Below are 15206 nucleotides of genomic sequence, written 5' to 3'. Positions count from 1 at the left end.
AGAATAAATATAATATACAATAATCAGTGACTCATTCCGGATTGAGATCCGCCTTCTAAATTATAACCACAAAAGGTTAACGACACATTGGCAGACTATCTTTTCAACATGCGTGGTATTTAATTTATAATCCCTATTCTCACAACAATCAGTTTAAAAAACGTCATATATGGTAGAAGTGATATTTTAATTTTTCTTTCAAACACTTCAAGTTGTATATAAAATAATATTTTAAAATGTTTTCTGGGATTTCAAACGAATTTACCACATCTTTAATTTAATAATCATTTAATTTCTCTGACAATACTTTCTAAGAAATTTTTTACCTATTAATTTCTCTAATTACTCAAAAATGTTTATGAACCACGAAACGGTGTTCCTGAACGATGACCTGATAAACCCACAGGAGGCTATAAGACAACCGGCTAAAACGGAAGAAAAACGAAGCCATCATGACCATGCCTGTGTGTATGATCATTTCAATGTATTCAAACGCATCAACTAACTGTTTATCACAATGTAAATGTTACGATGCCAAACTGGCCGGAGTCGTTGGCGGCGGGGTTAAGTCTTTGCATCCCACACAAGGGGTCACAGGTTCGAGTCCCGCCTGGGTAGGTTGCCCCTATTCAGGGCATGGATAGGATGTTCTAGTACGTTCCCGGATGTTAAACCCCAATAGTCCTGTTTTCGGCGGTACAAGATTAAATAAATATAATGTCGGCAATTCCCATTCCATTGAAAATCTATTTCTAAGTTGATTGACACGAAGGTTTGCAGATTATTGGTGTTACACAAGTTGGGTGTTACACGAAGGTTTGCAGATTTCGTAGGTGTAATTCCATACATAATATTTTTACGAAAAAACTTCTCATTGAAATTAAGCATGAAAACATGTGTAATGCTGATGAAACCACGATAACAACACGAAGAAGACTGTATGTATACTTTCAAATGCCCGCAAGATCGGCTGTTCCTTTTATGACTCCCCGTTGCATGATGAAGTTAACGTTTTACATACTCAAATTGTAAAGTAATTGTGAATTCATTATTTGATTTAAGGTTTGCAATAAACGAAGAAAAGCCTGAATAAAAATAAAATCTTCAATGTGCATATAATGAAAAACAAGAGAATTGCTCCGTGCGCGCCAATTAGGCGTCCATGTATTTGTGGGTGACAGTTGCGTCAGAATTGTGGAGACATAATATATTGAAGTAAGGCAGTATTTTCCATTTTCACATTTGTGAACTAGACGATAAATACGCAGTGTACAATTTTTGTAGCGCGAAGATATCGCATGGTGCATCGCATACAACTTCACGTTTAAAAAACCATTTGAAAAGGCACAAGGATAACATAATGAAGCTGAGTAACAATGGGTCCCTTAAGATCGAAAATGATAGCAATTTTGAATTCATGTCATCTACTCAGTCTACTTTTTCTTTGTCATCGTCATCAGCAAGTGAAACAGTATCTGTGGGGCTCAAGTCAAGTCGAGATGGCGACCGTTAGTGATCGCTGCGGAAATTGCTCCGAATTATTTGAGGAAAGTAGTTTCTTAATCAGCTGCGAGTACCACTGTTTGGCGGAATTTCATTTACACTGTACAAATCTGAATAAGTTTTGTTTTAATTCCGTTAGTAATAGCCGTATCTTGGTCTATAAATGCAATAATTGTGAAGCCTGACGCACCGCCATTTAATCGACGTAAATACCACGTTGAGTAAACTGATAAAGTCAATCCGATCTCTGTGGAATGATTGAGGAGCTAACAAAAAAGCTTAACGCGTGTAGTGACACTATTTTCGTGCAAAATAAGCCAATTCAGCAACTTAAAAGCGAACTGCACCTATCAAGAGATATCAGCGTTGGAGTTCCAGTCTCTGTGCAAAAGCCGACGAAATCAGAATTATTTGCTGAGAAATCTTCCATTAACGATCAAGATGCAGTGACAAACAAGAAGACTTCGTATTCCTCAAGGATTAGACGGGATTATTCTTCCAATTCTGCTAAGAATTCCCATCATAAATCGCCATCGCATGAGATGACATCGTAGAGAGCCGAACCCTCGGAGCGGGCCCCTCGTGAAAAGCCGACACTGACAGCACCAGTGCAACCCTCCAACAACAATCCCCCAAGAGTTCACAGGGCATGCAGTTTACAAGCACATCTAGCAAACTGAGTCAACATTTGGATCATCAAACGCCGGCTTCATTGACGATATAAGTCGGAAGCGACGGCATCGAACGCAGTTATACGGCACGGCCAGTTGTGATATTTCTTGCCATATAAAAGCATTGCCTTGAAAAGCATATGTTCATGTTTGGCGACTGGTTCCTGAGACTGACTCGCTTACATTAAAAAAACAATTGGATGCTAGGCTTATGTCTTCTGTAGAAGTGGAACCTCTTAATGCTAAAGGTCTATATGCATCATTTAAAATATCTGTTAATTTCAATCTTGCCGATAAACTGTATGATCTGAGCTTATGGCCAGAAAATACCGGGATGCAGGAATTTAAATTTGGTAAAAATCATTTGAATAATAAGCACACAGGAGCTGAAAACAAAGTCACTGTTACTGATGTCCAAAAATCCTGACTAGTGCGTCATCTTAAAGTCGTATCCTTGAACATTCAATGTTTAAGAAATAAATATGAAACCTCAAGAGTTATTTTTGAAAGATCAAGATGCTGATATTGTACGTGTAGTGGAGCATTGGCTGGTGTGTGACGAAGTACAAAGTGCATTGAAGGTTATTTCATTGCTGCCTCTTACTGCAGACAGAACATGAAATGTAGTGGTGTTCCACGAAAGAAAAACTGATTTCCAACAGTTTTGAACCTCATTTGAATCTGATCTGAATCCTTAAAATCTGATTTGTCTCTGTCTTGACACTGATTTCCACTGGTTTCCAGCGGACAGGAAATGGAAGGAAGTGCTTTGAATCTCATTTCCATTGTAACTGGTTTCCAGCTGTCTTCCGCATGGGCTGCATTGACACTGAATTGAATGTCATTCGAAACTCTTATCCTTATTTATTGGCTTGAAAGTATTTTCCACAAGTGCTTTCCAACAGAGTTGAATTGTACAATGAATTTGAAATTCTCCTGAAATGAGTGTCTTGTAGAAAAATATCTCACACAGGCTTTACTACTGCGTTGATTGGAATATTACTTTTTCTGAGGTGTCAATGACTATATTTATTTTAAAATCATGGTCAGAAATAAAATAATGACGTAACGGAGGAAACATGCACTTTGCCGTCTTGCAAAAATGCACGGGTGATGAAAATAATTTACTGTACATCATCCGCATTTTGTATTGTACATCGTTTCACCTGTTGGAACTCACTATCACCAATATACCAAATGGTACATGACTTGGGCATGCAATTTAAATGAAAGCACCATGGAAAATACATTATATTGTAATGTATTACAGTGTAATGTATTAATCATGGAAAGCACGTTAAAACCTCACTTCGCCTTTAAAAAAATATAACTGGTATAGTGCTGCAACATAACTACGAAAGATAGCAAACCAAAGTAGCAACGCCGATACCCCGATTCCGTTCTGAATGTTTACGTGCTTGTGGTTGTCTGTTTTGTGCTAAAGTTATAGGGTGTGGAGAAAAAAATAATCATATCAGTATTATTTAACCAGTGCTAAATTCCCGCAGCGTTGAATTAAGCCATTCGTGCATCTCTTCTGTTTTTCAGCGACAGTGAAAGTCTTGATGTGATTTGGATTTTTTATGTTTTCATTGAATAATTTATCTTGTGTCTACAGTTTTTGAGCGATTACTAATATTTTTGTATGCAATATGTATAATATGTACGAGCGTTACGTCGCCGACGAGAACCTACCACGATTTTCAGAGTATTGTGTATCTTGCAGGTTTGTTTGTGCTAAGTGAAACGACCGTGTTCATGTATAAACATTAATGGCAATTTTCTGTAGTGAAACATACAGATATGGTTGGCTAAATGCTGAATCAGAATTATTTTCATAAGTCATGTAAAGAAGTCTTTCTTATATAAAGGCATCGGAAATATTTTCCAGTGTTGTGGCTTTTCTGTTAATCACGGAAAAATTTATGCTCTTCGATAATTCGAGATTGTGAAATCTGATGTAAGTTGTTGTTCTGGTGCAGTGATTATTCTGTTACTCTTGGCAAAACTTGTGCCTTTCGATGAGTGTTCAAGATTGTTAGAACTGATAAACAATGTGGAAAAGCACAACTAGTTTGTCTAACTCTCCTTCAAATGAGATTTCATCCGTAAATTCTGTTTCCCTAAATTATTTCTAATGCATGAAATTGAGATTTTAAGTGTATTCTGCCTCAGAAATGTACCAAATTAGATGACTATGTACTTTCAATTGAATATGTACTTCCAATAGGGTTTGTGCATACTTAATAAATACGTTAATAGAGCCTGTGTTATTTTATTGTGGTGGGAGACTTACATGAAGTTCATTTTGTTAGGCTGCATTTTGTGAACTTTTTTCTGCCAAGTCTACATCCAAATTGAAGATAGAGATGTAGTATGTGAAGTTAGAAACGTTGATTGAGTGCAGCTCTGCGAAACTTGGAATTGGCGGAAATAACTCATGTATCAGCAGGTTATAGGAGTTGAGAATCGAGTCGCAAACAAGATTCAGATCGGTATGAAGGTGGAAAACAGATTCGAAATAGCTGAAACGGGGAAACCGGATTCAAATCTGTTGAACGGTGGAAACCAGAGTCATACCACATTCATGGAAATGAGTAGGAAAACAGCCGCCATGTTGGACCTTAACAACTGCTTTCAGGCTGTCTTCCAACTGATTTCCAGCTGTTTCAATTTTCAAAACAGATTCAAAGGAAGAGGAAATCAGTGCGTCAAACCTGTTGGATATCATTGTCAAATCTGATGGAAATCAGTTTTTCTTTGCTGGGGTGTTAGTGTATATTAGAAATGGATTAAATGCCTCCATTTCAAAAATAGCCTTGGACCTGTGCTGTGTATTGTACATGGTGATTGAAAAATATCATTATTTTTAGATACTTTGGGTGTGCTCTGGGAGAAATGCTTCCATAAACAAAATTATATCATTATTGGTAGAGATTTTAATGTTAATTTTGGTCAGGTCAACAATATGACTACTTGCTTGTGGGACCTTTTCTCAGTTTTTGATATCAAGCAAACAATATTTGTTCCCACTAGACAAACCGTTCAGTCTGCCTCTATTATAGATAATATATTCTGCAATCTACAATTCAGTATAGGTCATGCCATTGAGTCCCACCTTTCAGATCATAAAGCCATAGTTACAACTATAGAAGAACCAATATCCTCACTCTCATCCACAAAATCATTCTTTTCTAAAAAAAGAATTTTCTCTTTCGAAAACATTGAATATTTCTGCAACACTCTGCAACTGACTACTTGGGATTTTATATATTGCGCATAATCAGTGAATGCTAAATTTAATAATTTCCTTGATATTTTCCTTACGCTCTTAAATGTTTGTTTTCCTCTTGTAAGTGGTAGATCAAATGGGCCTCGAAATAAAACCTGGGTTACTCCTGAAGTAATACAAAATTCACAAAATCTAAAATCCCTACGGTCATCCTACAAAGCTACCAATAACAATGATACTTCCATATATTGCTATCAAAAAGTACTACTCAATTTTAATCACTAGTACTAAAAGGGCATGTAATATCAATTCCATCTCTTCTTCAGGTAACTGTTGTACTGTTAATTCATGTTAAGTTGACAAAAGCCGCCTAAGTTTTTTCGTCTCTCTATTGTCTTTTCTTATGTGTACTGCATTGCCCTCTATCGGAATTAAAATCAATCTGTTTTTGGCCTTTCACACGAAGTCACGTTGTGTCGCGTCGTTCATTGAGTTATTCCCGAACAATCCCTGTATTACCTCCCCGAGGCAGGAGGAGCTGTTTAGAAATCAACAGGTTACGGGCCCAGGAACGATTTGAGCAGTGGATTGGTGGAGTTTTGGGAGTAACTCGCAGATTTTCGTGTGTTTAAGTGGAGCCGGCCGGCAAATTGAAAACGCGTTCAAGATGGCGGACTTGAGAGAAGACGCAAATACCTTCACAATTCCCAAGCTGACTAGGGACAATTATCCAGCATGGAAAGCGACGGTCAAGACCGAAATGCTTCGTTTGGAGTGCTACGAAGCTATAATTGGATACGACGATCCTCCTGGTTACGAGCCATCTGCGGCGGAAATCAGGAGGCGGAGGAAGCAGAACTTGACGGCGCTCTCCCTTATCATGAGATCAACAGGCAAGGACCTCATGAATGATATCCTGGACTACGAACAAGCAAGTGAGGCTTGGGCCGAATTGGAGAAACAGTGCCATCAAAATACCGAGTATGGGGCGATGCTCAAGTTGAAGGAACTAACCTCTATAACTAAAGGTGGCATGTCCACGCAAGAGTATTTCAACACCATAGTGAATCTAAATAGGATGCTGAGAGTAAACAACCTAGATCTAACGGACAGGCAGTTAGCGTACCTATGTCTTTCTGGATTGCCACCCGAGTATGAAATCACAGTGAAGACTTTAGTGACCCAACCCAGCAAAATGCAAGTGAGCATAATAAAGCAAGTGCTTTTAGAGCAAGAGACAGAAGTGAATATAAGGTGAGAAAGCCAGCACCAAGCTCTGAAGATTACGAAGAATCAAGACAAGAAGTGCACTAGTGGTAACTCGAGTCGTGGAAGATTCTCCAAACGTAAGCAGCACAGATACTTCTGCTTTGCCTGTGGCCAGGAAGGTCATATGGCCAACGCATGCCCCAAGGTAAAAGATTCAGATGACAAAAGGAAGAAAGAAGGTGACCAAGGGCAATCTGAAACAACGTGCAAAGCAAGTGTCGTCACATGGGAGCATGTAGTGTTGTATGCCAGGAAATTCGTGCCAGGTGAGAGTGGAGTTTGGATCTTAGACGGAGGTGCTTCAGACCACATGACGGGCAAGAAGAGCCTTTTCATTGAATTAAAAGATTACAAAGGAGAAGTAGAGATTGGTGATGGGACTCTATTAAAAATTGCTGGTATTGGGAAGATTACAATCAGAATTTCAACGGAGTGTGGTGGTAAGGACGTCACTATATCAGATGTCTTGTACGTTCCTGAATTACAAGATAATCTTTTGTCGCAGGGGCAGATAGAAGAGAAGGGCTATGAATTTAGATCTAAGGATGGAGTGAACAAGGTGTTAAAAGGAGAGACTCTCCTGTTCCAGGCATTCAGGGTGGGGAGACTATATTTCGTCACTACAGAAGGTGGTGTTTCTGTGACTGATCTGAAAGAAGAATATCGAGTGAACACCAAGAAAGCCTCCACAGTGTCGCAGGCGACTTGGCATCCTCGACTCGGACACCCCAACTTAGAAACTATGAAAAAATTAAAGGTGCTACCTGACGTTAAGATGAAAACTAGTGACGATACCTTTCGTGAGTCTTGTGTTGTAGGAAAGATGAGGAGGAAGCCATTCCCCAGAAATGAAGATAAACGTGCCCCATAAATACTCCAAGGAATACACAGTGATATCATGGGACCAATTACGCCAGAATCGCTTGGACGTAGGAAATTCGTCATTACCTTCATTGATGAGGGTTCGAGGTTTGTAACAGCGATTCCCTTGAGAAACAAGAGCGAGGCCCTGGGAGAGTTCCTAAGTTTAGGGAGAAGATGGAACTTGCGCATGGAAGAAGGATAAGGCAGCTTCAAACAGATAGAGGGAGTGAGTACTTGTCTAGAGCTTTTCAAGACTATCTCGCAGAAGCACGTATTCAGCATAGGAGGTCAGTAGAATACACGCCTCAGCAAAACGGCCTTGCTGAAAGAATGAACTTGTCGTTGATGAACATGGTGAGATGTCTCTTGTTAGAATCGGGGATGCCTATGTATTTTTGGGCTGAGGCCCTCCTTGCTGCATGTTATCTCAAGAACAGATGTCCATCACGTGTAATTCAATACTCTACGCCTTTGGAGAATCTAGAGGGGAGAGAGCTGGAGAAGAGTGACCTGGAAGGCATCCGAGTGTTTGGGTGTCAGGCGTGGGCCCACGTCCCAGCAGAACGCCAAGAAGGCAAGCTTGGTGCCCCCGCGCAAGAGTGTGTGCACCTCGGCGTAGACCTTGACGGCACGAAGGGCTACCAGATAAGTATGCGATTAGAAAACCTTTTTGTGGCTTGGAATCACATTTTGGACCATTTAAAATACATTTGTTGAGAAAAAACCGTAGATGTCCACCCATGCGGATGTCATGAAAGGATTCATCGCGATTGTTGTGATTGTGAATTTGCGTGACATACTTCGTGCTTTCTGATCTCAATTTCTTGAGTAACGATTATGGAAGTGTGAATGCTTGCCTTTAGATGCCATTTCAACCAAATTTGCGATGATATAGGACTCTAACTGAATATTTGTAAATTTGTGATATAACGCTGAAGGTAGGGGTATTATGCCCGAAACGAAGGGTTTTTTAACGAGGTTGCCTCCTCGGTGGGCTCGGGTCCGTGGGGTCGCTGCTCCCCAAAGGAGGAGATCACCCTTTTCCCCCCGTGCGGGGAAAATAACTTTGGCCCCATGTAAAGAAAACAGCGTTAATACTATGTTAACTTAGGTCTGTTTGCTTCTACGAATGACTCACTCCTTAAATTATATTTATCACATCCACTCGGCATAGTTCCTTTTCTGGCCAAAAAAAATTTAAGCACTTTGAATGAATACAAATGCCTTTGTGGCAACAATTTTAGGGCCATAAACAACGGAAGTGAGTGCTCATAATAATTTTTAGACAATATTACCCGAATCATATTTTTGCTAAACGAGTGCACACTTAAATGTGCTCATGTATGCACTGCCCCAGCAGATTATACCATAATAAATTTTAGAATGAACAAGAAATATGTTTTTTTAACCGGAAGTGGACATTTGTTTCGTAGGTAGTAAAATTTGGAGTAGTAGTAGTATTTGGATTTAGGGTGCGTCGACGGCAAGGTCATTTTGCACCACTACTGTGCTATTTAATTACAAAAGTTATGTATAAAGTGATCTACTGCATCTGATGTCTTCGTTGAAAGTGTACATAATTAGACTTTATTAAAAATGTTTATTTCTCTGAGAAACCGAAATGTACAGATTAAGTTGGTAGGGTGGTCTCCTAAAAGGGTTTTTAGGTCTCCCCCTAGATTATTTCGTCTTCGCGCTTCGCGGTACTTAACACAATCTAGCATGATGTGTCTAATACTTAATGGACATTTACAATCCCCACATTGGGGAGGTTCCTTCTCTTCAGTAAAGAGATACGCATGGGTCAGGGGGCTGTGCCCTATCCTCAATCGTGTAAGTACTACTTCCTCTCTCCGATTACTACGAGCTGAGGAGGGCCACGCTGCTACCATGTCCTTGATGCCACGGAGCTTGTTATTATTTAGAATCCTCCATGACTCCCTCCATTTTCCAAATACCACGTTTCTTAGAGATGCTCGTAAGTCCTCGTGGGGAACCAGCGTTGAGACAAGAACTTCGTTATTCAGAGCTTCCTTGGCCATAGCGTCTGCTATCTCATTCCCGGCTATCCCCTCATGTCCCGGTACCCACAGAAAATGGATATTCAAACCCTTTCTCGAAAGGGTCAGCAGGAGAGAGTGTATTTCTTGCACGATCGGGTGCACGGGTGAGAAGCCAGAGATGGCTTGTAGCGAGCTCCTGGAGTCAGTGCATATGACAAAGGAGCCGCCGTGGTCACCTAGGGCTTCTAGAGCTGTCCTTATGGCATAAAGCTCCGCCGTGTACACACTGCACATCGGGTGAAGCTTTGCTCTGATGTTCCCGTGGATAGGGGACAACACTGCACATGCACAAGCAGAGTTATCTTTCGAACCGTCAGTGTAAACGGGGGTAAGGTTGGGGTGATTCCATCGGAACATGGCAAACAAACGCTGGTACTCCGAGGGAGTTGTGGAAGACTTCGGTCGAGATCGTGAAAGAATATTCACCACCGGAGTGGGAGTGATCCAAGGGGGGTGTTCCGAGAAGGAAACAGGATACACTTCAGGTAGCGTGAATTCGCATCCGCGAATAAAATCGTTAAAACGAACGCTTACTGGTCTGGTTGCTTTAGTCCTTCGGTTAAAAACATTAATAAAACGGGGTTTAAAAAGTAAACTATAACATGGGTGACTCGTCATTGCTAAAATTTTGGAAACGTAGCTACAAAGAAGCCAGGTCCTTCGGTAGCATAGAGGAGGCTCGCCTGCGTCGGTATATATACTGGGAATCGGGCTGGTCCTAAACGCCCCAGTGCATAGTCGCAGACCTGCGTTGTGCACTGAATTAAGTGCTTTCAAATACGTCTCGCGAGCGGACGCATACACGAATGAGCCGTAGTCTAATTTCGACCGCACCAGTGTGCGGTAGAGTAAAATTAAGGTGGTGCGGTCTGCTCCCCAAGATGCGTGGCCTAAAAACTTTAAAATGTTCAAAGACTTCAAACAGTTTACCTTGACAGAATTAATGTGCTCCTTCCAGTTGAGTTTGTGGTCGAGGGTCATCCCCAGAAAACGGACTGATTCCACAAATGGGAGGTTTCTACCACCTAGGTGTAACGTGGGATTTACATGGACGCCCCGAGTGCGAGAAAAGTGAACGCACTTTGTTTTCTCCAAAGAGAAAAGGAAGCCGTTATTTTGGGTCCATTTGTGAAGTTTATTGATGGTGAGTTGCGCCATACGCGATGCATTCACGACCCTAGATGATCTGCAGAAAATCGCGAGATCATCCACAAACAGTGACCCTAACACTGGCTCCTTGATGCAGTGAGCTATGTCGTTGATCGCAATAGCGAACAACGAACGAATAACGAACGAACGCTCAGAACGGAGCCTTGGGGAACTCCGTTGTCAAGAGGGTAAAAATTTGACAACAACTGTCCCGTCCTTACTTTAAAAACACGGTTGGTTAAAAAATTTTGTATAAAAATGGGCAAACAGCCTCTAAAACCCCACTCGCGTAATACGCGTAGAATCTTACGTCGCCAGACCCGGTCGTAAGCCTTCTCTAAGTCGAAAAATACACCGACTACGTGTTGGCGGAGAAGGAAGGCTTCTTGGATGAAATTTTCAATTCTAACCAAGTGGTCCATTGTGGAACGGTTCCGTCTGAATCCGCATTGTATCCTAGAGAGGAGTTTTCGACGCTCCAGCCACCAAATGAGACGTCGATTTACCATTCGCTCCATTAACTTGCACAGGCAGCTGGTGAGAGAAATCGGCCGGTAAGAATTCGGATCAGCTCGGTCTTTTCCATGTTTTGGGATGGGAACAATGACGGACTCCCGCCAGGACGGAGGAAAATCCCCATTGGCCCAGAGCTGATTAAAAGTTTCAAGGATTTCCAGCAACGCCGATTCCGATAGATTTCGGAGGAAGGCATTGTGGATCTCGTCGGGTCCTGGGGACGTGTCGTGAGAGTCTTGGATGGCAGATTTCAGCTCCCAAATGGTAAATGGCATATTGTAGTCTGCCGTTGTTTTAGGCTCCACAAAGGATATAGGGACGTTCTCGAGCCTTTTCTTGAGGATCGCAAAAGAAGGTTCATAGCATTCGTCGCTGCTCACTTTGGCGAGCAATTGGGCGAATACGTTCCCTATCGCAGCTGGAGAAGTGATAACCTTTCCTTCGACTTCTAGGAAGGATATACCTAGATGCTGGCTGCTACCCGATATGCTCCTCACCTTACGCCATACCTGTGCAAGTGGAGTCCTGTGGTTGATGGAGGATACATCATTTATCCAGGAGGCCTTCTTTGACTCCTTTATAATTAGTCGAGCCTTTGCTCTGAGTCGTCGAAATGAGGCAAGATTAGAGGCAGTTGGAAACTTATTAAAAATACGGAGGGCACGTTTCCGTTTCTTAATAGCTTCGGCGCATTCCTCATTCCACCATGGTACCGCTGGTCGACGGATTGCGCCCTTAGATAAGGGGACACTACGTTTCGCTGCGTCCACTATGCTAGCGGTTAGCACCTCAACGTTCTTTGTTCCGCCCCGAAGAGCATCGTACGTGAAATTAAAAGAATTTTTAAAAATAGACCAGTCGGCTTTGTGGACAATCCAGTTGCCCTCGCGGATAAAATTCGTATTGTTAATCTCGTCAGATTTGATTAAAATCGGGAAGTGGTCACTACCACAGAGATCTGTATGGACAGACAGTTTCAGTCTTGTAAAAATGCTGCTCCTGCATAAGCACAAATCAATGGAGGAATATTCTCCGTTAAAGGAGTTAAAGCGTGTCCTCTCGCCATTGTTCAATAAAAAGAGGTTAAAATCTCGGAAAAAGCTGCTTAAAATCCGTCCCCTTCTGTTGCGTTGGGCAGAATGGCCGCCCCACAGAGGATCATGAGCGTTAAAGTCGCCCAATAAAATATAGGGTCGCGGCAATTGACGTATGAGGGCTTGAAGGTTATTGTCATTTACCGGAGCATCTTCCGGGAGGTACACGTTGCACAGCGTTACCTCCATGGGTGCATGGACGGTGACGGCCACAGCCTGGAATGGGGTGGTTAGCCGCACACGGAAGGTGTGTAGGGTATCCCGGACCGCTATTGCTACACCACCTTGGGCTCTTCGCCCACTCAAGTCATCCAACCTAGTCACACTATATCCCTTTAAAATTCCCTTGTCTGTCGATTTAAAATGCGTTTCTTGTAGACATATACATAAAGGGTTAAAATCATTTATTAAAACAGCCAGCTCCTCCTTATGCCGATAAAATCCATTACAATTCCATTGTAATATAAAAGCCATAAAAAGGTTTAAAAAGGGTGAAAGATAAAAATAGAAAAAAAAGGATGTAAATATTTAAACTTGGAGCAGCATTAGCCCGGAAATCTGTGGAATCATCGCTTCAAGCGACTTTTCCTTCCCTTATTCCTGACTTTTTCGATCTCTGTGTCCGAAATACAGAGATATTCGTCTACGTCCTCCTGCATCGGTTCCATACCTTTGCCGGAGGGACCAGGAGAGGGAGTTTTCTCTCGCTGGTCAGGTTTTCTGGTTGTTTTCTTTGCTGTATTTTTGGGAGACACTACGGAGGTGTTAGGGGTGTTTTTTTTATTGTTGCTACTGTTACTCGCATTCGTTTTTTTTAATACATCTATCTGCTTTTCAGGTTCCGTCTGTGTAGAAATGGTGCACTTCTTAACTGGAGCGGAGGCGATTGCGGCAAAGGAACGTGAGAAAGAGGGGGCACTAAGGGCTTTGAACTTTTTCCTTGCCTCTAGGTAAGATATTTTATCCACAGTTTTAATTTCCATAATCTTCCGTTCCTCTTTCATTTTCGGGCAATCGCGAGAATAAGCCGCGTGCGTACCCTCGCAATTCACGCAGCAGGCCGCTTCAGCACATTTGTCCCCATCGTGCTTGTCCTTGCCGCAGCGCGGGCAGGTGGCCTTGCCCTCACATCGCGTTGCGATGTGGCCGAATTGTTGGCACTGGAAACAGCCCATCGGGGCTGGTATGAATGGTCGCACGGGAACTGATTCATACCCTATGAACACTTTGTCAGGGAGCCGGTCACACGTAAATGTAAGCACTACAGAGGTGGTGTTTACTATTTCTCCATTCCGTTTCGTTGTCATCCGACGAGCGTCGCACACTCCCTGGGATGCCATCTCTTGTTTGATTTCGTCAGCGTCCACATATAGTAGGTCGAAGTGGCTTATAACTCCCCGACAAGTGTTCAGGGTTCGGTGAACCTCCACTGTCACTGGGATGTCGTGCATCAGTTTCATGTTGAGAACCTTCTCACTTTGCGCCTGGTTTGCCGTTTCGATCAAAAGGGATCCATCCCGTAACTTTTTGGCCGATTTTATATCACCTGGGACCGTAGCAGAGAGGACTTTACGAATGAAGAAAGGGGACACTTTTTTTAGTGTTTCCCCTTCTTTCTGACATTTCATTATGAGAAATTTATTGTTTTTCATTTCTCCCCCATTCGTTTCCGGACGGGATCTTTTTGTTGGAGGTAAGAAGTTATTATCCATACGCTCGTACAAAATTCGTCCCCTGGGCTCCCCACCCACCACGGAGCCACACATTCGGGACGCCACACCGAGATCCGGTGTGGTCGCCAGGGCTACCCAAGGGATATAGGAACCTTCGATAGGAGGCCTCTTTCGGGTTAGAACCTCCAGCGCGGGGGCCCTCCGAACCCACACGCCTTCGGCCGCCTTACGGAGACCCCCATATCTCCAGCACTAACCCGTCCTGGCGTACGCTCGGAAGGAGCCGCCAAGCTCCCCAGCCGCCAGGAGCCGATTGACCGAGCTGGGCTCTTCTCGGCCGCCCGTTTTTCGGGGAATCCAGGGCCGAAGTGGGGTATTGAATTCCGGCCCATACCGGGTTTCCGACGCCCAGCTGGGTGCCGGAGAACTCACTCACCAGGATCCCCTTCTCCCCCTTGTACGGGTCTCCACGCACGGCAAACACGTGGGTGATTCTGGACGCCAGATGTTACGGCTACTCAGCACAGCAGAGTCACATGCTGTCTGGACACTATCCGAGCGAACGACGGGGTTTTTTAACGAGCTTGTCTCCTCGGTGGGCTCGGGTCCGTGGGGGCGCGGCTCCCCAAAGGAAGAGATTACTCTCTTCCCCCCGTGCGGGGGTAAAATTTGGAGAAGGCTGTTCTAAGGCATTTATTCACAGTAAGTAAATGCTTATCCCAGCGTAGATTACCATAGCCACCTAGAAAGAAGGCCCGATCGCAAGTGACGGGATTGGCTCTAACGTCACCACGAGTAGTGCTGGCTTCCGTTGGATACCACGTTGTGTACGAGTTAATTTGCTTTACGTTTCACCACATTATAGGGATTTTTGTTGTGAAGTTAGTGAAAAGTGTAGTTTCTGAAGATAGAGAAGTTTCTTTCATTAATGAAATTGTTAAAGTGACGTTAATTTCATAAATATTATAATTTTGTGTTTTTGCACGAATTCTGATTTGCTTTTGTTTTTTGGTACGTTGAACAGGTGACGAACGAATGAAATAAATTTTTTAGTCTTGTTCCAGCGTTCAAACGTTGTGGTTCATACTCAAAATCCCTAATGACCTAATCCATCCGCGTTAATGAAGGGAGTCAAATTAGCGCAGTGGAAGCTAATCTTTTAACAGGTTATG

The sequence above is a fragment of the Ischnura elegans genome, chromosome X (assembly GCF_921293095.1).
Source record: "Ischnura elegans chromosome X, ioIscEleg1.1, whole genome shotgun sequence".
Taxonomy (NCBI): domain Eukaryota; kingdom Metazoa; phylum Arthropoda; class Insecta; order Odonata; family Coenagrionidae; genus Ischnura; species Ischnura elegans.
The sequence above is the reverse complement of the archived record's forward strand: the minus strand, read 5'-3'. Positions refer to the sequence as shown.